This window comes from Diabrotica undecimpunctata, chromosome 10 (assembly GCF_040954645.1).
Source record: "Diabrotica undecimpunctata isolate CICGRU chromosome 10, icDiaUnde3, whole genome shotgun sequence".
Lineage (NCBI taxonomy): Eukaryota > Metazoa > Arthropoda > Insecta > Coleoptera > Chrysomelidae > Diabrotica > Diabrotica undecimpunctata.
Genome location: NC_092812.1, coordinates 62,955,493 through 62,977,019, shown reverse-complemented (window position 1 = coordinate 62,977,019; position 21,527 = coordinate 62,955,493).

The following is a 21,527-nucleotide window of genomic DNA, read 5'->3' as shown; positions in this document are numbered from 1 at the left end:
GGAGGGATAATTTCTGGCCGCTTTGGTACGAGGAGATGAGTTTCATCATGGCCCTGTTGTATCCATAATCTCTCATCTTGTATGTCAGTCACAATCAGTCAGTACATACTATAATTCAAATTATAGCACTTGCAGAACGCAATCATTTATTTCTTTTTCAAAGTTGATGGATAATTACAATGTAAATTAAAAGTTAATAGTTTCTGGTTTGGATGTCTATACCTTAGGCATTATTGTGTCTTTTCAATAATAAACCAAAAATCTTTGGTTTGATTTCAAAGTATTTTTGGGTCATTCAAATGCGCCCCTTCTTAGTTCAAAGCTACCCCTATTAGGGGCACTTTTGAACATTTTTCTTATATGTAAAGTAAATTTTTTTGTATGTTCAGATAATTTCTTGGTAAGTTTGATAGACAATATTACATTATTAGATGTGCTAATGTTGTTTGCTATACCTAAAATAAATAATATTAGGCAAAGTAAGTCATAATACACTTAAAAAAAACGTTCAAAAGTGCCCCCTCCGCCCCTAGCAAAAGATCGAGAAGCCATCTCAACAGTTATCGCCAACAATATATATTACTATTATATATGTATATATATATATATATATATATATATATATATATATATTATTATATATATATATATATATATATATATATATATATATATATATATATATATATATATATATATATATATATTACATATCACAATCACCATGCACTGACGTTAACATTTATTATTTTCTTTTTCTAAGAGAGCATGTGCCGATTTATAAAAAATTGTAGTTTTTTGTCGGAAAGTGATAAATTAGACAGAATTGATTACAAGTTAAATATTATATTTATTTGTGTCTAATGCGCATTACCGTCGTAGTATTCAAAACTAAAGTGATAAACGATCCATAATGATGCGTAATATCAGTCAATGGCACCGCAGCGTCTGTCGTATTACAACACACAATAAACAATTTGCACTTCTACAGACATGTTGATTGATAGTAGACATCAAAACAGTAATAATCAAATCAGAAATATCACAGCCAACACAGAGATGTGAGAAACTAAGTATAATTTATTATTGTATAAGTTGCAAATTACTACTGGTGTAGACATCGACCATCTTTAATTCCTGCAAATGTCTTTTTATATCTTATTTCACAGTCTAGTCTATATTATCATACCTATCTTAATTTAGCTGCTTTCGAAGCTTAGTCTTTGTGCCCAAATCCAATTTTATGCTTATAAAATTGAAAATTTCTAAGACATTTTTTCCCTCATAGACTACCATCATATATGTTTAAGTTCAAAAGATTTCGATTTTTAAGAAAATATGATATCCATAGACCTGTTCCAGATATTGATGAGTAATTAACCTGCAGCTACACACAATGTGTTCGGCCGTTTACATTGCATTTTTTAAAAATCGATGAGTTTTTGCTTGTCTTTTTCGAAGGGAAATCATGAGATCGGCACAATTTCTTTTAATTGTATTAAATTATCTTATATATTAAGAAAATATTTATCAGGTTACCATCAACACATAAATTAGGGATTTAAAAAGGGGTGAGTAACTGAAAACTCGAAAATTCCCTGAAAAACTTTGTAAATGGTTTTCATGGTAATAAAACGATTCCATCAACCATAAATTTGTTAAAAATCATCGTGTAGACGATTTTTTTATCATCCTTCTAATGCATCACTCCACGCATCCAGAATCATGGAGTAGTAGAGAAGGTTTCTAATTATCATCCTTTCACTCCACGGAGGATAAGAGGGGTAAGTGACTAAAAACCAGAAAAATCGCTAAAAAACTGTGTACTTAAAGATTTTTAGTCACTCAACCCTCTTATCCACTGGCGAGAAGTGGTGATAATACGAAGCCTCTACACACTTAACTTTTGGACCACAAAATCGTTTTCACCACGTACGAAAAACCTTTAGAAAGTTTTTAGCGAATTTTCTCGATTTTAGCCACTAACCCATCACTCCAAGGGTGGAAGTGTAGGTGTGATAAGGTGCGAATATTGTAAATAGTGATTGTAATTCGGTTATGATTGACAGAATTGTTTTAATCAACGACAAAAACCCGGAACAAAGTTTTTTTTTAGCGAATTTTCTGGTTATTGGTCACTCACTACAATTTTACACCCCTGGAGTGAGAGGATAATAATTGGGAACCCTCTACACAATGATGATTTTTTTATATATTTAGGGTTCACAAAATCGTGTTTACAACCAAGAGAAAACCTTTTATAAAGATTTTCAGCCAATTTTCTCAATTTCAGTTACTCACCCCCCACTCCAAGGGTGTAAGTGGAGGGGTGATTATGAGGAACCCTACAATAAAATTGTAGTAATTGTGATAATGTTATGGTTGACAAACTGATTTTCTCAAACCATAAAGATCCTGTACACAGTTGTTCAGCGAGTTTTCTTCATTTTAGCCACTCATCTTAACTTTCTCCTCTAAGAGATAATAAAGGAAAAACCTCTACGCGGTGTCTTTGGATAAAAGTATTGTTATGTTTTTATTATTTTTCTAATTTATTGTTTTTATTTATTTATTAAAGGTTCTATTTATAACACTTACAAATTTATTAAAGTTTGTATTACTAATTTATCTTACACGAACAATTATACAATACAGGCGTTACATTTTAAAAAAACGCGGCGCGATCTTCAAAAACTAACTGTTTTCCTTAAGTAAAATGTCCCATTTATATATAAAATGCCGTTATCTAGAAGGATCGATGACCTTCTCCATTAGAACGGGATCCCATCGAATAGACTGGTCTTTCGGCGAAGGGACTAGAGGTTGTTCGACGGCTGAAACTGGTTTTTTAACTGAGCGCCGAAATAACTAGAATAGAAAAGATATTAGCAATAAATATGTTTACAGTTTTGAGTCATATGACACGTCATTATTTATTGTTACAGTATGGTTCTAGGAATCATTTTCACCACTCACGAAATTCGTTTACAAGGTTTTTCAGCGAATTTTAGGGTTTTGTAGCTGCTCACCCCTTATTTTAACCCCTAATGGAAATATTTTTTTAAAATGTATTCAAGTTAATACAATTAAAAACATAATGATTTGATGATAGGTATTTTATGATTCATAATAGTTCATGACACCGATGTAATGATTTTGATATGACAGAGCACACCCCAAGAGATAGAAAAAAGAAGGTGGGTGGTTAACCAGGTTTAGAAGTAGATGTTAGGAGTACTAATATGTAATAAGAGATTTTAATTGTATTCACACTGACTTGTGATGGATTTAGTAAGAGTTCTAAGCCTTATTTTGCAGCTATAATAACTGTGGACAGTTTAATGAAATGTGCATCATTATAAACATCTGCATAATTATAGCATTATTACATATGTTTTTTAGTAGATTTTTATTGAATTTATTCCAGTTAGAGTGACCACCCTATATACTATTTATGAATATTCTTCAAAAGTTAAAAAACCCATATCAGTTTTGTTGTTTCAATCCTTATTAGAAATAGTATAAATATTTCTATATTAGGCAATAAACCAAACAATTTAAAAATAACTACCAATATCAATAAACAGTTAGAGTTCTGTTACATAACGTAATTAAAATAGAATTAAATGAATTGTGTGTTATGTTTTAAGCATAATTAAAATGATTATAAAATTAAAATATTATTATCATATTTTTAATAACCGTATCAATATAATAAATGTTCTACAACGTGTTCTACGATTATTGAAATACAAATTGAAATATAAAAATTAAAAGCTGCTATAAATATACAGGATGTCCACTCTGCCACTAAATATTCTCCACTATCAATAATATATTAATTTTTGATACCCAGGTGCCTCGTTAATGTAGATGAAATAATTTCAGTAACGGTTGCTTATTTGTAAAAAAAGTCTTTTAAAGTCTAGATAGAAAGAACAACAAATAGCATTCTGTTCACCACTAAAATAAAAACAAGTGCGAAAAATTTTTGTAAAAGAATACAGCTTCAAGTTACACAGTTGACGCTAGACTCGTGAAACAACCAATCAATATTGTTGATCACTTAACAACTTAAGACCTAAAGAAAATTAACGAATTTATTAATGAAAACTACGACATGTTTTAATCCAAGAAAGCTACAGGGCGTACTAGTTTAGTTCAACATTTACTTCAGAATTTACACTGGAGCCGCAAGACCAATTCGTCAAGCGCCACGGAGATTGCCATTTGCTAGACCAAAAGAAGTTGAAAACCTAATACAAGACATGATAAATGCCGATATCATCGAAGAAGCTTTGAGCCCCTGGTGTTCACCAGAAGTTTTAGTAACTAAGAGAGATAGATCTACTCGTTTTTGTGTAGACTACAGAAGATTAAACCAGGTTACAGGTAGAAGATAATGATCGCACTTCCCTGGAAACACTTAAAAAGGGTCATAAGAAAGATAATTATAGGAAGGCATACCGGGCTCAGTGGGAATCTCTGTATCTTTCCAATGGTTTATTGTATCAGACGTGGGAGAGTCCTGATGAAGTACGTACAGTGCAACCAGTAGTACTGCCAAAATCACACATTAAAAGTGTGTTCATAGCAGCCTTTCGGGAGGACATTTCGGAGTTAAAAGAACACTTGCCAGAGTTCGAGACAGTTTTTACTACATCAATTGCCGCCCAGATGTAGAAGATTGGTGTAAGAAATGCTATTTATGTAATAATAGAACAGGCCCTGGAACAAGAAGTCGTGGTAAAATGATACAATATCTTTCCGGAGAGCATTTATAACACAGTTACATTAATTCTAATCATGGACGAAATTTTGAATCAGAACTATGGCAAGAGTTAATGAAAATCTTTTGTATTAAGAAAACTCGCACTACGAAATAATAGAACTGTTTGTTAATACCTTTCAATGTTTGTCGCTGATAATCAAAAAGATTGGGATACTTTAATTCCCCAATTCCTTTCAGCCTATAGAAATTCCGAACATGAAGCAACCGGTTATTCTCCATCGATTATGATCACCAGAAGTAAAATGAAGCATCCTCAAGATCTTATCTTCGAAAAATTAAATCGATGCGAAGAACAACGTTCATTCCTGACGTACATCGAGAATTCGCGAGAAAAATTAGAAAACGTCTTGGAATTTGCTTGTAAAAGTTTGAAGCTTTAAAGTGATAAAGACAAGGCCATGCTCGACATACATGCTACTGGTACAACTTTCGAAAGAGGCGACCCAGTATGGTTATACAATACCACACGTAAGAAAGGGCTTTGTCCGAAACTTCAACGAAACTGGGAAGACCCGTACACTGTCCAGCAAAAAATAAACGATCTAATCTACCGCATCCTATATTCAGCTTTTAGAAGTAAACCCGAGGTAGTTCATATCGAGAGACTAACTCCATAACATGGAAATGATCCACTCTGTTGCCTTCAATCGATCTCTGATAGTCAGTTATTCGAGGCGAATAATTATAAAAGAGGGAGCACTGTTAATAAAGTTGCGTAATATTGATCCCACATAGAAAAGTCACTTGACGAAAAAGAAGAAGTAGTTTGAGAACATTAAGGTGACATCAAAAATTCATGAAAATATATTAATATATATATATATATATATATATATATATATATATATATATATATATATATATATATATATATATATATATATATATATATATATATATATATACAGGGTTCCCTCATTCCCTCAGCTACTGCTGCATCTCGTATGCCATTTCTGTATTTTTTCCATGGTTGTTCTTCAATTTGTAGGATGATATTTGAATGCTCTTTTTGACCGTCTATTGAGATTTATTCTTTCAAAGCAAAGCATTTTTACACAGCGTAAAATTTAAAATAAAAATGATTATATAATAAAAACAGATTTCTTTCATAAAATATAAATATACTGCTTTCGTTTAAATAAAAACCCTAAAAAACCTAGTAAAAAATGTATCTTACAAGCAGCGGAAGAAGCTTTAGGTAAAAGAAAAGTTAACAGAAATAAACGGGAATACAAAACACCATGGTACGACGAAAGGGTAAAACCACTAGCAAATGAAAAGAAACAAGATTTCCTCACATAGAAAGAGTGAAGACACCGGAGGCACGAGAAGACTACGTGAGAATCAGGAATAGAGTAAACCAAGAAATAGATAACATCAAAAAAGAACACTGGGAGAAATTTACCAAAGATATGGAATGCGACCTCTATGAATCCCAGAAAAAGGTGTGGAAGATGATAAGGAGACAAAAAACAGAAATGAATGAATTTGTACGCATAGAGCATTACCGAGGAACAATGGACTGAGCATTTCACGAAATTATATGGAGAAGGAGATGAAGAAAACAGAGAAATAATCATTAACGAAACTCACCATAGAGTACTAATATCAGAAGAAGAGTTACAAGAACGGATAAAAAAATTTAAAAACAGAAAATCACCTGGTCCTGATAAGATAAACAATGAACTGCTAAAATATGGAGGAACAGCACTACGCAAGTGGCTCCTAAAATTATTCGTCGATATAATAAATACCATAGTAGTACCAGCGGAATGGAAGGAAAGTCTCCTGCTACCGATACTTAAAAAGGGAGACTCGAGAAATCCTGAAAATTATAGAGACATTAGTCTGATGAATAGTACATTAAAATTGTTAACGGCAGTCATAAATGATAAAATCGAGGAGAAAGCGAACATGGCAGATGAACAACAAGGCTTCCGAAAGAACCGCAGCACAATAGACTCAATTTTTATTATCAGACAAATAATAGAGAAGTCTATTGAATATGGAAAACCAGCATACATGTGCTTTGTAGATTTAAAAAGTGCTTTTGACAGGGTGAAGCGAAATGACATCTTAAATTTATTACAAGCTGAACAAATAGACCATCAGATAATAAGGACAATTAGTGAAATTAACAAGAACAACAAGACCAGAGTTATAATGCCAACAGGGGAAACAGAATGCATAGAACTAAAAGGAGGAATCCGCCAAGGAGACTCGCTCAGCCCATTGTTATTCAATATGGTGATGAATCAAATAATTCACGAAGTAAAAAAACGACACGGATACCACATGGGGGCGCATAAAATCACGATACTATGCTATGCCGATGATGCAGTACTAATTGCTGATAACGAAGATAACCTACAAAGGCAGCTCCACACCTTCAAAATCACAGCAAACAAACTTAATATGAGAATATCAGTAGAAAAAACTAAATGTATAGTGATCAGTAAAGAGCCGAGTAGATGCAAACTAGAAATAGACGGCAAAATTGTAGAACAGGTAATGAAATTCAATTACCTAGGAGTAGAGATCACTAGTGATAGGGATATAAAAACAGAGACCACAAGGCAGGCATCAAAAGCTGCAAGAGTAAGTGGTTGCCTCCGAGAAACCATATGGAGAAACAAATATCTGACCATGGAAAGCAAAATGAAAGTGTATACAAGACAACAGTAACACCAATCCTAACATATGCAGCGGAGACAAGGACCGATACAAGAAAGACGAAACAACAAATCAACAATATCGAAATGAAAGTATTAAGATCAATAGTGGGCATATCATTAAGAGACAGACAAACCAACAGAAGTATACGCGAACAATGCAAAATTCAAAATATTAACAGGTGGATAAAAACAAGAAAAAAACACTGGAACGAACATGTAAACCGAATGGGACCAGATAGATTAGCAAACATCTGTAAAAACAACAAGCCGTATAGCAGAAGACCCGTTGGAAGGCCGCCAAAAAGGTGGAAAGATAATGTACAGTCAACGACTGAAACAGAATAAGAGGCAGACAAACAGGAGTAATCCTAGTCGCGCGAAGAAGAAGAAGAAGAAGAAAAATTGTCTGACGCCAAGGAAAATATTATAACACGGGACTCTGCTGAAATTTTACTCTCGAATATTTGTGATTTCAAATTTCTTGGATTCCTTCATTTAAGGGGGTACATTTGACAAGAAATAAACAGTCCAGAGAGGTATTTACGGACTGACTGTTTAAGCCCTGAAAACATCGTAATAAAACTCCGAAGTTTGAAAGTTTTTTTGGAAGACAGTCGATATAAGTTGGTCATTAAGACTCTCCAGTAAAGGAGAAATGTGATGAAATGGGAATCTTCCTTGAAAGAAAGATAATGCCTGGGAAAACAGCCCAAGATGCCGGACTATCTCTCGGAAATGAAACTAAAAGATGTATACTTGAATGTTTAGACAAGCTACATCAAGAGCTTCAGACATGAATGTAAAGAATGGAAACTGTATTCGAAAAATTCTCAATCGTTTAGGTCGAGTATTTACTTAATGATTAGGACACAGAATTCGATAAGCAACAAATTGTTAATGAAATTAAAAGACTTCGTCACCACATAAAAGCTTCAATAATAAATTGGCCAGAAATTTGACTGCATTGAAGATGGCACAGATTATTCTTGATATGGACCTGATGGAATCTGTTCCAAATGTCTTTGGAACAGTATGTGGCTCTATTGCTTCTAATGAAAGGAGATTTTGAAAATTGAAACTCATTAAAAGCTTTTATGATCCACGATTCGAGAATTTCGAGAAATTAATTAAACAATTTTCAGAAATAAAAATAAGAAAAAATTGTTTGTAAGTAAAAACTCTGAAATAAATTAAAGTATCAATAATAACAAAATAATCTTGTGTTGTCAATGTTAACCCTTGCTTTAATATTTGGATAATGAATAAAGCCAAACCATATCAAACATGTATTTAGGTAGTAAACTTTTTCTTATATTGGGGAGAGGGGCTTCTTCGGTTACTTCTGCCCCGGGCCTCCTGAATTGTAGTTATGCCACTGTATTTAAATACTTTTTTACAGTTTAAGTTTATTTCGTGTTCATTACATTCTTCTATAACATCATTCTGAGTCTTTCTGAACTATCAGCCAGCAGTACGGTGTCGTCTGCTTATCTAATATTATTGATAAGTTGACCATTTATTGTAATATCGTGTTCTGAATCATACAAAACTTTTCGTAAGATATTTTTCGTGTAAATTTTTCATGACAGTAAGTAAATTTCGTGTAAATTTTTTAGTGATGTCATGTAGAAATTCTCTCCATTAGGAGATATCCTTTAATAATGGACTAATAAACAACCAGTTAATATTGTATTGGCAATTTAAATCTTTCTATTAAGTCAGTAGGCTTAAAACGTTTCAAACGGCACACTTCATCGTTTATACTAAACAGATCACGTGGAACATTATAGTGTGCAGTAGTTTTGTGTTTGTATTTTTCACTGTAATTTGTGACTTCAGATCTTACAGATAGAATTTGGAGATTATTTTTTATTCAATTGGTTGTAACATACCATGGAGCATTGATTATGATTCCGGAAGCTTTGTATGATTTCTAGATTTGAGCATTGCCCCATAATTCGAGCCATAAGTTCATCTTGACTTTAATATGATCTTAAGATCTTGGTTGCGATTACGATCTTAAGATTGTTTTCGTTTTGTGAATAATATATATGCGATTTCTAAGTTAATCTTCTAAGTTGACGGACACTATCGTCTATAGCCGTCAAAGCGACGTTCACTATGTAGCATGCCGGCAATAGTCGTCCAAAACCAAACGGTTATTTTTAGACACTACTGCTATAGCGGCACAAATGTACATTTACCGGCATACAAGTAGAAGCCTTGCGTCATATTTTAGAAACAATTTTTTAGGTTGAATTTCGTTTTCCACCTGTTACACTACTTACAGCTTCAGTATGCACGTGGTTGTGACGGAAGTAGTACGATCGTGTTTTCTCCCGAATTTATAGTTGTTATTGATACATTTAACAATAGTTATTGTTTAGTTATTGTTTATACTGGAATTATTTGTGTATAATTGATTTTACACTTTAAATAGAAATAATAAAATAAAAATTTAGCATTTTTTGGTACATTAGCGATATTTATGGTCATATTGTTTAATTTTTTTATAATTTCACATTTGAAATATACATAAATAATATCAATATTGTAAATAATATATATATATATATATATATATATATATATATATATATATATATATATATATATATATATATATATATATATATATATATATATATATATATATATATATATATATATATATATATATATATATATATATATATAGATATATACATACAGTGAACGGCTAAATTATGGAATATTATCATTATTTCGAGAACCGTTGAGTTTTGAGGGAAATCCCGAAACAGGTCGATTTTTGTTATAAAATATGTACCCATATTATGACGTACATGGAGTAGGGATGATGTCACCGGTGAAGGTGTAGTGACGTAATCGTTAATTTTTTTAAATAGAAATCGGTATAATGCTACGCCTCATTCAAACGAGAATTTAATTCTCTATTTAACGACATTACATTTTTAACTAAAATATTTTTTTAACGGTACAAAAACAATTTTTTTTAATTTAAATTCAACTAAATTACAACTAATGATTTAATTAATAATGTACTTTAAAGTAACCAAATTATGCATAATAATTATTTTAAATTAAATGTTCGAAATGCCATCCATCGGTGTCTTGACAATATGCGAATCTACGGACACATTCATCAAGTACATTGCGGATGACTTCTGGAGTAGTTAGACTCATTTCATGTCTAATTCAAGTTCTGTAAGTTTTGGGGTCTATTGACATAAACTTTTGATTTTATGTAACCCCACAGGAAAAAGTCTAGATGTGTTAGATCTGGTGACCTTGCTGGCCACTCTATAAAACCGCGTCTTCCGATCCACCTCCTGGGAAAGCAATGATTTAAAAATTGACGTAGTTCACATCACATAGTCTTAGGTTGTAGGTGTTTGTGACATTTTTCTTTGAAAACAGGAGGATGAAACGAGTTCCTTCAGTGGAAAAACAGAAACCTGTTTTTTGTGACCAGAGTTTTAAGTGTTGTATAAAGTTCTGTGTGTGACAAAATATATTTTGTACATTTTTGTCTTAGCAAAAAACCACAAGATCCTCCGCGTAGACTCGTGCCTTCATAGGCGATTTTAGATTTTTGAGAATATCATTGATTGCCATGCTATGAAGAGGATAGGGCTTTTAACCGAGCCTTGATGAATGCCATTTTCTGGATACATTATACCTGATGTTGTGTTGTCTGTCCCAACTCTGAAAGCTCTATTTTGAAGGAAGTTTTTAATAAAGAAGAGGCAATGACCTTGGATGTTCCAACTATGTAATTTTTTTATTATATAATCGTGGCAGGCTGTATCGAAAGCTCTTGATATGTTAAAAAAAACCGCTAGACATTTACTCCTTAGTGCGAATGCTTCAGAAATGTCACTTTCCAAATCTATGATATTATCTATGGTTGACCTTTACTCTCTAAAACCACTTTGTTCTGGAGTATTTAAATCTTGTCGCTCAAATAAGAGTGATATTAATATTGAATTGTGCTTGTAATATAATGTATTGTCGCCCGACACCTATGTGGTATAAGGGTTTTTGAATGTATATATATATATATATATATATATATATATTAAAACTAGAACTAAGATTAATACTATTATAAAAATTAATATTAAACTCACCAGTCTTCCCGGTTGAACCGCTTTTTTTAAAAACAGTTTACCGCCCAAGTATGACAAACCTAGCAAACCGACAACAGGAAAAGAAAAAACCAATTGAAATAGTGAATTATAATCAGAATATGTCAGGTATTGACAGATCAGATCAGATGTTGTCCTATTATTCCTGTCCACGAAAAACAATTAGATGGTCTAACAAGGTAATCTTTCATCTACTGACAGATGAAAAGACAGGTTCTCAAACGAAGTTTATAGAATACAGGGAAGCAATCATATTCTGGTATCTTATACGGTTCCCTTTTTCACCAGACTAGAAAATTAAAATAACATATAGGTGTTACCTTCAAAAAAATATGGAATTTGATGCTTTGAACATAAGCTCTTACTCAGGTTTCCCTGTGTACGTTATGCTAATTTAAATGTGTGTTCGTATTACTGCCGTTGGAAATTTGAATGGCATAATTCGTTGACCCATTGAGAGTGGAACACCCAGTATCATATAGGTAAATTTTCCGCTTGTCGTAAAAATTAATTGGATCGTCAAGCAGTTTGTTACAATTTAGTACTCGCGTTTTAATTATTAATACAGTATTGTTCACTATACCTACTACCCATAAATCAGGTAATTATACGATCCAATTTTCCTACATATTCAACACTAAAATTGCCAATAAAACGTCCAACACCTGAATGCTCTTTTCGTACGTGTTGAGAAATATTTCATGCGTATTTGTAATACATGGGTGATAAAGAAAACACAATGAGCATAAAGAATAACAATGGTTTAACTGTGTTGGCCATTTTGTTAATACGCTGCTCCATTCTCTTTTTCTTTTCCTTTTCCTGTTCACAATATTACCGGTTTGGCACTTTTCACTATACACATTATAGTCATGTACATATAGTGAATATAATATATTATACTGTTAGGATTTGCTCAAATGCATGTTTTTACAATTTAATATATCTTATCTCTACCCGAGCTTACCTTTGCAAAACAAATATATTTCAATACGATATCTCAGGGTTTCTTTTACTTACTATTTAACAAAAAAACGTTGCTTCAAAGTATTTTTTATAGTTGTCATTGGGGAAAGTGTAGACAATAGGAAAATAAATTTATAAAAAATACCATGATAAAGCAAGTGTTATATACTACTCTCCAAAATTAACGCACCACCTAAAATGGACCATGATTTTGAAACTATATTTCTTTTGAACCCTTAATTGGATTTCGATGATTTATTCTTCACATTATAGGTATATGTCCAATTAATTACTGTAATAATGTTTTTTGAGAAATGTCAACGTTTTACTTATATACGGTGTGTAAAAATAAAGTTGTGTTTTTTCATCTAATTTTGCAACACCCTGTAGAATGTATTAGACACAAACGCTACATGTTATTAACATTTCGAGATTGCCTCATTCTTTCTCCACATTTTCGTAAAAAAATCATCTCGATATCTTTATTATCAAAAAAGGAAAGTATGTTAAAAGCATTACGTGATTTTCTACTCTCCAAAATTAACGCACTACCTCAACTCTACCATAATTTTTAAGATATTTTTATATACAGTGTGGCGCACCGAAAACGAAACAGAGGCATTTACTGGCAGATGATTCCTTTTTTGAAAAAACGCTCGGACCCGTCGATTTTGTTTTCGAGGGGGACACAAAATTGGCATAAAATCACTTTAACATTTGCAGCCCCTTAAGCGGGGGTGGCATCATCCCTAAAATCTTAAATGAAAAGGGGGGTCGAATGATCCATTATTTGAAAGGTCTTTCAACCTTGATGTAAAATTCATGTATTCAATTCAGTAGTTTTGGAGATTTATTGATTTAAAGTTTAAAGTAGACTTTAATAGGTACATCAAATTAGTTTGTACTTCTTTCAGAAGAAATTTGAGTAAAAGCATTTTCTTGATAAGTAAATGCTTTTATTTACTACGCCCATGGTTTATTAATAATAAAAATAGCAACTGAAGTGTCCTTTGTGACAAAAAAAGTTGTTTCTTGAAGAAAGATAAGTAGAGAATGCCACGTACTTATTTTAAATAGGAAATAGTACATTAGTTTGCGATTGATTTGACCAATCTTTGTTATTAAAATATCATTTTTGCTTTATACATAAATTAACCATGGTATATTCCACGGCAGAAAGGGATTTTTAATGAGCGACATGAGAACAATAATGTGCACCGAAAATATGTTCTAGAACTTGTAGCTAAATTTCGGGAAACTGGATCAGTCGCCAATAAAAAACGTAATATTAAAAATCCTATAAGGAACGAAGCAACAGAAGTGGGGGTTTTAGGGCAAGTTATTGTAGATCCTACATTAAGTACCCGCAAATTGCAAACTTCGTGTGGTGTTAGTCGACGTACTATCCAACGGATTCTAAAGGCCCATAATTTTCATCCGTATAAAATTCACCTTGTACAAGAACTTAATGAAGACGATTTTGATAAGCGATTAGAATTTTGTGAAGTTATGAACGATGTGAACGAATTACAAACGATGAACAATTTTTATTTAACATTTGCTTTTCCGACAAATGTTCCTTTTTTTTAAATGGCGAAGTAAATCGTCATAATTGTCTATATTAGTCGGACTCTAATCCCAGAATTTACCATGAGGTACACACACAGCAGCCACAAAAATTAAATGTTTGGGCTGGCATTTTTGGCTATCATTTGGTTGGTCCTTTTTTCTTACCTGGAAATTTGACTGGTGAAATGTATTTGGAATTACTGCAAAATGCCATAGATCCTGCGCTAACAGATATAATTGAAAATCAGAATGATGGTCGATACGTTGAGAATATGTTGATGTTCCAACAGGATGGTGCCCCACCACATTACGCATTAAGAGTTCGGCATTATTTAGATCAGACCTTTCCAGGTCAATGGATTGGTAGAAGAGGTGCCGTTGAATGGCCCCCAAGATCGCCAGATTTATCACCTTTGGATTTCTTTTTGTGGGGTTACTTAAAAAGCAAAATCTATGCTACTCAGCCAACATCCTTAGAAGATTTACGACAAAGAATTGTGAATGAGTGCCATCAAATTACTCCTCAAATATTGCAAAATGTCCGGCAACGTTTTCAGCAAAATCTTTATTATTGCATGGAAAGTAATGGTGGTCATTTTCGACATTTACTCGGCTGACAGGTCAGTTCATTCTTTATTTTTTAACAACTTTGCTGCTATGTATTGATCTCCTCTTACGATGATGTATTTAAACTTTAAATCAATAAATCTCCAAAACTACCGAATTGAAGTACATGAATTTTACATCATTGTAAAGGGAGTTGAAAGACCTTTTAAATGATGGATCATTCGACCCCCCTTTCCATTTAAGATTTTAGGGATGGTGCCACCCCCGCTTAGGGGGCTGCAAATGTTAATGTGATTTTATGCCAATTTTGTTTCCCCCTCGATAACAAAATCGACGGGTCCAAACGTTTTTTTTTTTAAAGGAATCATCTGCCAGTAAATGCATCTGTTTCGTTTTCGGTACGCCACCCTGTATATATCCGTAATTGGATTTCGATGATTTTGTTTTTCGCACCGCAGACCTATTTCTAAGTAATTACTGTATTAATGTTTTCTGGGAAATGTAAACGGTTCACCCATATACGGGTTGTAAAAATAAATTTGATTTTTCATCTTATTTTGCAATACCCTGTGAAATTTATTAAAAGCAAACGTCTTATTAATATTTCGAAAAAGCTTCATTTTTTTCAAAATTTTCGTAAAAAAATCATCGATTTCTTTATTATTAAAAAGAAAAGTACTTTCAAAGCATAACGTGATTTTATAGAATTGTACTAAGTACTCATTAATGGAAGAAGCAGTTAGTTGGCTATGAAAAATCAAACAATTTGACAGGACAGCTTTAAACGGACAAATGTGTTTACATTTCAAAAAATTGTTTTGCTATTTTGCGTATGTTATACAGTTGACATGGAGCGTATTTCAAGAAATCTAAGCCGAGATGATTGAGTTCAGGCAATGACTTTAGCTGATGTAGGGTTAAGTTATCGTGAAATAGGATTGAGGTTAGGTGTATCTCATACTACAATATCACGAGTCATTCAACGTTTTCGAGAAACAAGCGACCATACGAGACAGCGTGGACAAGGAAGAGGAAGACTCACAACACCACAACAAGATCAGTTTCTCAGGTTTCGTGCTATAAGATAACGTTTCCTCACAATGAGACATTTACAAATACAAGTGGCAAATGTTCATAATATTCAAATTAGTAGAAACACTATACAAAGGCGTCTCGCTGAACAAGATCTGCATATAAGGATACCAGTCAGAACACCAGCTTTAAACCGAAATCATCGTAGAAGTAGATTACAATTTGCCAGAGACCACCTTGACTGGAATGTTAATGACTGGGAGCACGTGTTTTTCACTGATGAATCAAGATATTGCTTATATAGCTCAGACAGACGTGTGAGAGTTATTCGACGGCCAGGAGAACGCTACGCACAGTGCAATATACGACCTATTACTTCTGGGGAGAAATATCTCTTACAGCGCGAACGGAACTTGTTGCTTTACGAATAGGTTCTTTAAAAAGTGAAAGGTATATTACAGACATTTTGTCTAACCTTGTAGTTCCATGAGCTCCTTATATAGAAAATAATTGTCTTTTAATGCATGATAACGCTCGACCACATGTTCACGTGTGGTCCGTGAATATTTGGACGAGGTTGGAATACAAACCATGAACTGGCCACCCTGCAGCCCTGAGCTCAATCCGATAAAAAATTTGTGGGATATTATTGATCGTCAACTCAGGAGCCGAAAACCACCACCTGTCTCTCTTGACGACATATAAGTTATGGTAACAGAAGTTTGGAATGCAATTGATCAAGACCAAATACGCCGCTTGATTTTAAGTATGCCTCGTCGCTGTGAAGAAGTAATTAGATGTAGACGTGGAAATACTCGTTATTAAGTGTTTTTGGGAGAGGGAATTGTTAAATATTATTTAGGTTATGTTTTCTTAGGCTTTATTTGTATTAAATGTCAATAAAGTTTATGTAAGTAATGTTTTCTTTGCTTTAAATGTTAATAAAAACTTGTTACATTTAAAGTTCTGTACAATCTTTAATAATAGAGATATCAAGAAAATTTTTTTACGAAAATATTAAAAAAGGATGAATCTGTCTTAAAATACTAATAGGATGTAGCGTTTCTTTCTAATAAATTCCACAGGGTGTCGCAAATTACGATGAAAAAACACAACTTTATTTTACACCACGTATACGGGTAAAACGTTGATATTTTTAGAAAGCATTAATACAGTGATTTACTAGAAATAGGCCTATAACATAAAAAAAACCATTAAAATCTAATCATTCGTTCAGAAGAGAAATAGCTTCAAACTTATGGTACATTTAAGGTGGGGCGTTAATTTTGGGCAGTAGTGTATAAGGAAAAAGACAGTTAAGATTTGAAATAAATCTTATTTATTATATTAATTTGGCATAAATCTGAATTTGGTTTCAAAAAATTAGTTTACAGATTCAAGTGTTATATATTTTCAAAAAAAATCAAGTATTATACACTGGGGTGCAAAATTAACCCGACACTCAGATTTTTTTTTTTTTTTTTGGTGTTTAGATCAAAACTTGTTTAATTTGTTTTGAATTGTACTTTATGCCTCAGTAGCAATAACGTTTATTTCTTGTTTCAACCTGTTTAGATGTTTTGTGCAAACAACAATACTTTTACACATATGTTGTGTTATTAATGTAAAATAGTGGCTTGGTATTAATTTAAGTTTATTGTGGGACTGTACATGATTATAAGTTCGGCTGTAGGTTTTTGTATTGTCTCCTGTTTACAACTTGCATTAAAAAAAATTATGACACCAGAAGAAGTAGCACAAGCTGTTGCTTTACAGGATGATGGGCGGAGCATTCATTACATCTCAAATGCTTTAGGAATTTCTCGAAGTACAGTGTTTGATGCTATACAAATATTTCGAGAAACAGAAGAACCACAAGTCAAGTTGAAAATCGTTTTTTTGGTTACAAGTGTTACGAGATCGTACATTTTCAGCACCAGTACTTGTTCAACGATTAAGTGATGTCCATAGAAACACAGTTTCCGTTTAAACCGTTCGAAGACGCTTAAATGAATATGAATTAAGGTCCAGAATACCTGTCACTGGACCTCTATTAACAGCAGATCAATGGAGGCAACGTTTACACTTGGCTCGCGAACATCTTAATTGGGGTGTTGACGATTGGAGTGCTGTGCTTTTCACGGATGAATCAAGATTTAACAGATACTCATCAGACAGGCGGCCTAGGATATGGAGAAGAGCTGGTGAACGTTATCAGCAATGTTGTTTTACTCCGAGAGTTCAATTTGGTGAAGGCAGTATAATGGTGTGGGCAGGCATTTCACTCTCATACAGTACTTGTTACAATTCAAGGGAGCAATTTGAACGCTCAATGGTATATTCAGCAATGTTTAGAGGATCATGTAGTGCCATTTGCTCCATTTGTTGGAGAAAACTTTCGTGTGATGCAAGATAATGGTCGTCCACACATCGCAAGAATGAACTTGCAAACTTGGATGAAGTTGGGATTCGTTTGTTAGCATGGCCCAGAAGAGTGCAGACTTAAAACCAATAGAGCATGCATGGGATATTCTGGGACGATGTATTCGACCAAACTATGGTGAGTTTAAAACCACGAATTATTTGGAGCACGCAGTTTGTGACAAATGGGAGCAAATCCCAAAAGTAGACTTTGCTGCCTTGATCCGAAGTATGCCTGATCGAATGAAAGCCATAATTAGGGCTTGTGGAGGTAATATACTCTACTAAATATCGTTGTCCATAAAAAATGTTTAAAATAAAAAAAATAAAAATTTTGTTTTTTTTGCAGATTTTCAAATTTTTTGAATTTTTTATTGTTTTTTCTGTTTAACATTCTGGAGTTGTAATAAATTTGATCTTTAAATTTTGTTTATTATTAAATACTCAATTGGGAACATCTTAAACTTCTTAAACGCCAGTTTTTAAGAAAAATCTGAGTGTCTGGTTAATTTTGCACCCCAGTATAACATAAATAACAGTCTTTGTCACTTTTCTTCTTCTCTTCATTTTAAAAACCCCATGTATATTTCCGATAATTGTACGCATTACACTAATTGGAAATTTTGCCTCTCACTGTTCTACTGTTCAACCATTCATTAAAGGCGGTCATTACCAACATTCCTATACCCTTGAAGTATATCTTCAAAAAAGTTGGAAACTGAAAGGTTTTAAGTTTTTGCATTATCCTGAATTAGCCTTAGGTGCGCACCAATAGCCGACTCTCCCCTATTATTGCAAATGTTATTAAAACAAAGTTATTTTACCGATTTTCCGGTACTTTACGCAAAATAATTGTAACTTTTGGGTAAAAATGGTCACTCCGGTGTTACGTAAAGTTTGTTTAAGGGGAGGCGGGCACAAAAAAACATTATGGTGTGTTACATGGGGGGAGGGGGTCAAAATCTTCCAAAATTGCGTTAGGTAATACTTAAATTGTGAAATGTCTCTCAACTCCTATGGAGAGAAATCATGTCCTAAACCCATTCCTACCCAATACCTACTATCCTACCAATTTCCCAAACCAACTCACCAACCCGCCTGGCAAGCGTGGTGTTTAAATGCCAAAACCCCTCAGCATGAATAGACATTCAAGAAAAGGGCCCTCAGTCCCCAGCAGCTCGCTAGTTCCCAACCAAGGTAGCGGTAGGATTCACGGACAGCGGGCAGAGGGTGCAAAGAATCTCCGGGATGTAAGAGGCTATCAAGAACGACGAACGCTGCACATAATTACGTATAATGTAAGAACCTTATCCAAAGATGAAAAAATGATGGAACTGGAGGAAGAACTCAGACATGTGAAATGGGATATTATAGGAATTAGCGAAGTCAAAAGAAGAGGTGAAAATCAGGTCAAACTAAAATCAGGCAACATATTCCACTATAATGGGGAAACAGAATCGACAACTGGAGGAGTAGGTTTATTAGTACACAAAAAATTACAGAAAATGATACAGAGCATTGGCTGCATTTCCCCAAGAGTTATGTATATAAATCTAAGACTAAATAAGAGATACAATCTGAAAATAATCCAGGTATACGCCCCCACCAGCGATTACGAAGATGAGATTGTTGAAGCCTTCTATGAGGAAATCGAAAGAGCAAAATAGCAGGAACCGGCCCATTACAATCTGATAATGGGAGATTTTAACGGGAAACTCGGAAGGAAAAAGGACGAACAAGAAGTAGCAATCGGAGATTTTGGAATCGGAGTAAGAAACGAAAGAGGCGAAATACTTACCAACTTTCTACTGCAACACAAACTGTATGCAATGAACACCTTTTTTAAGAAGAAACAGAGTAGAAAATGGACGTGGGTTAGTCCAGATGGAAGAACTAAGAGCGAATATGATTATATAATAACAGACAAAAAGCAAATTATTCAAGATGTCACTGTACTTAATAAACTATCAGTAGGAAGCGACCACAGACCAGTAAGAGCTAGAATAACGATAAACCTACAAAAAGAAAGAGCAAAGATGATAAACAGTGGCAAACGCATAGTTTGGAATTCACCAAATCAGCCAGAAGCGTACATAAAAAATATAGCAGAAACTTTACAGAGTAATAATCCCAAACCTCTAAGTATCGACGATCATAATAAATTAATTACAGACTCGGTTAGAAACGCACAACTCAAATTTTGCAAGAAAAATTACACCAAAAGTGAAAAGATTAGCAAAGACACAAAAGCTCTCATGGAAATACGACGAAACCTAAGCGAGAAAGAAAAGGGAAACAAAGAAGAATATAGAAAACTAAATAAAAGAATTTCAGCGGATATTAGAAGAGATATAAGAAGATATAATACTAATGTAATTACTCAAACAGTAGAAAAGAACAAAGGTTTAAAGATAATGAAAAGAGAACTCACACAAAGTAAAAAAGAAATATACAAGCTAGAAGATAAAGACGGAAAGGCAACAACAGATAAACAAAACATTCTGAAAATAACTAGAGAGTTTTATAAAGACCTCTATACCAGCCAAAGATCACAAGAAAATTTACCGACACGAGTAAAGACTCTCATAAATCAGGGATCGGAAATACTTTTACCCATTACTGTGTCAGAAGTAAGATCAGCTTTAAAGGAAATGAAGAACCATCGATCGCCTGGTGACGATGGACTCGTTATTGAGGCAATAAAAGCAGGAGGAGAAATTCTATTAAAATCAGTAAGCGAACTGTTTAATAAATGCTTACATGCGGGTACGATTCCTAAAGACTGGAACAATGCAGTGATAGTCTTGTTACACAAAAAAGGTGATATTACTAAATTAGAAAATTATAGACCCATCAGCCTCTTGACACATATCGTCGCTAAGATGTCAAAACCCCGTATCTCAATTTTCGATGGTTTTGCGTTTTTTGTGTGGCCTATATTAGGAAATCGAGCTGCATCGATTGAGAAACCTCTTATTACAAAGCATGCGAAATTGCACCTCCGTCACTCGAATTCAGAAACCTTGTATCTCACATCTTGTACACGAAACCACGTAAGTCAACACGTGTCTGAAAAATTATTAAATACTGAACATTTTTGTGCAGTTAAATAGGTTTATAAGAATTATAACTGTTTATTAGAAGCTGTGGTAAGTATAAAGATCTTATTACTTTGTTTTTATAATACGTAGACGCATTGTTTTACGTTAAACAGAAACATAACTATTATTATTCCAAAAAATTTGAGGTTATGATGACTCAATTATTATATTTCAATTGATCAACTGAAACAAATTAGATAAATCAATTAGAGAAAAGCAAAAATTTGTATTACAGTGAATTTTTAGGTGAAAA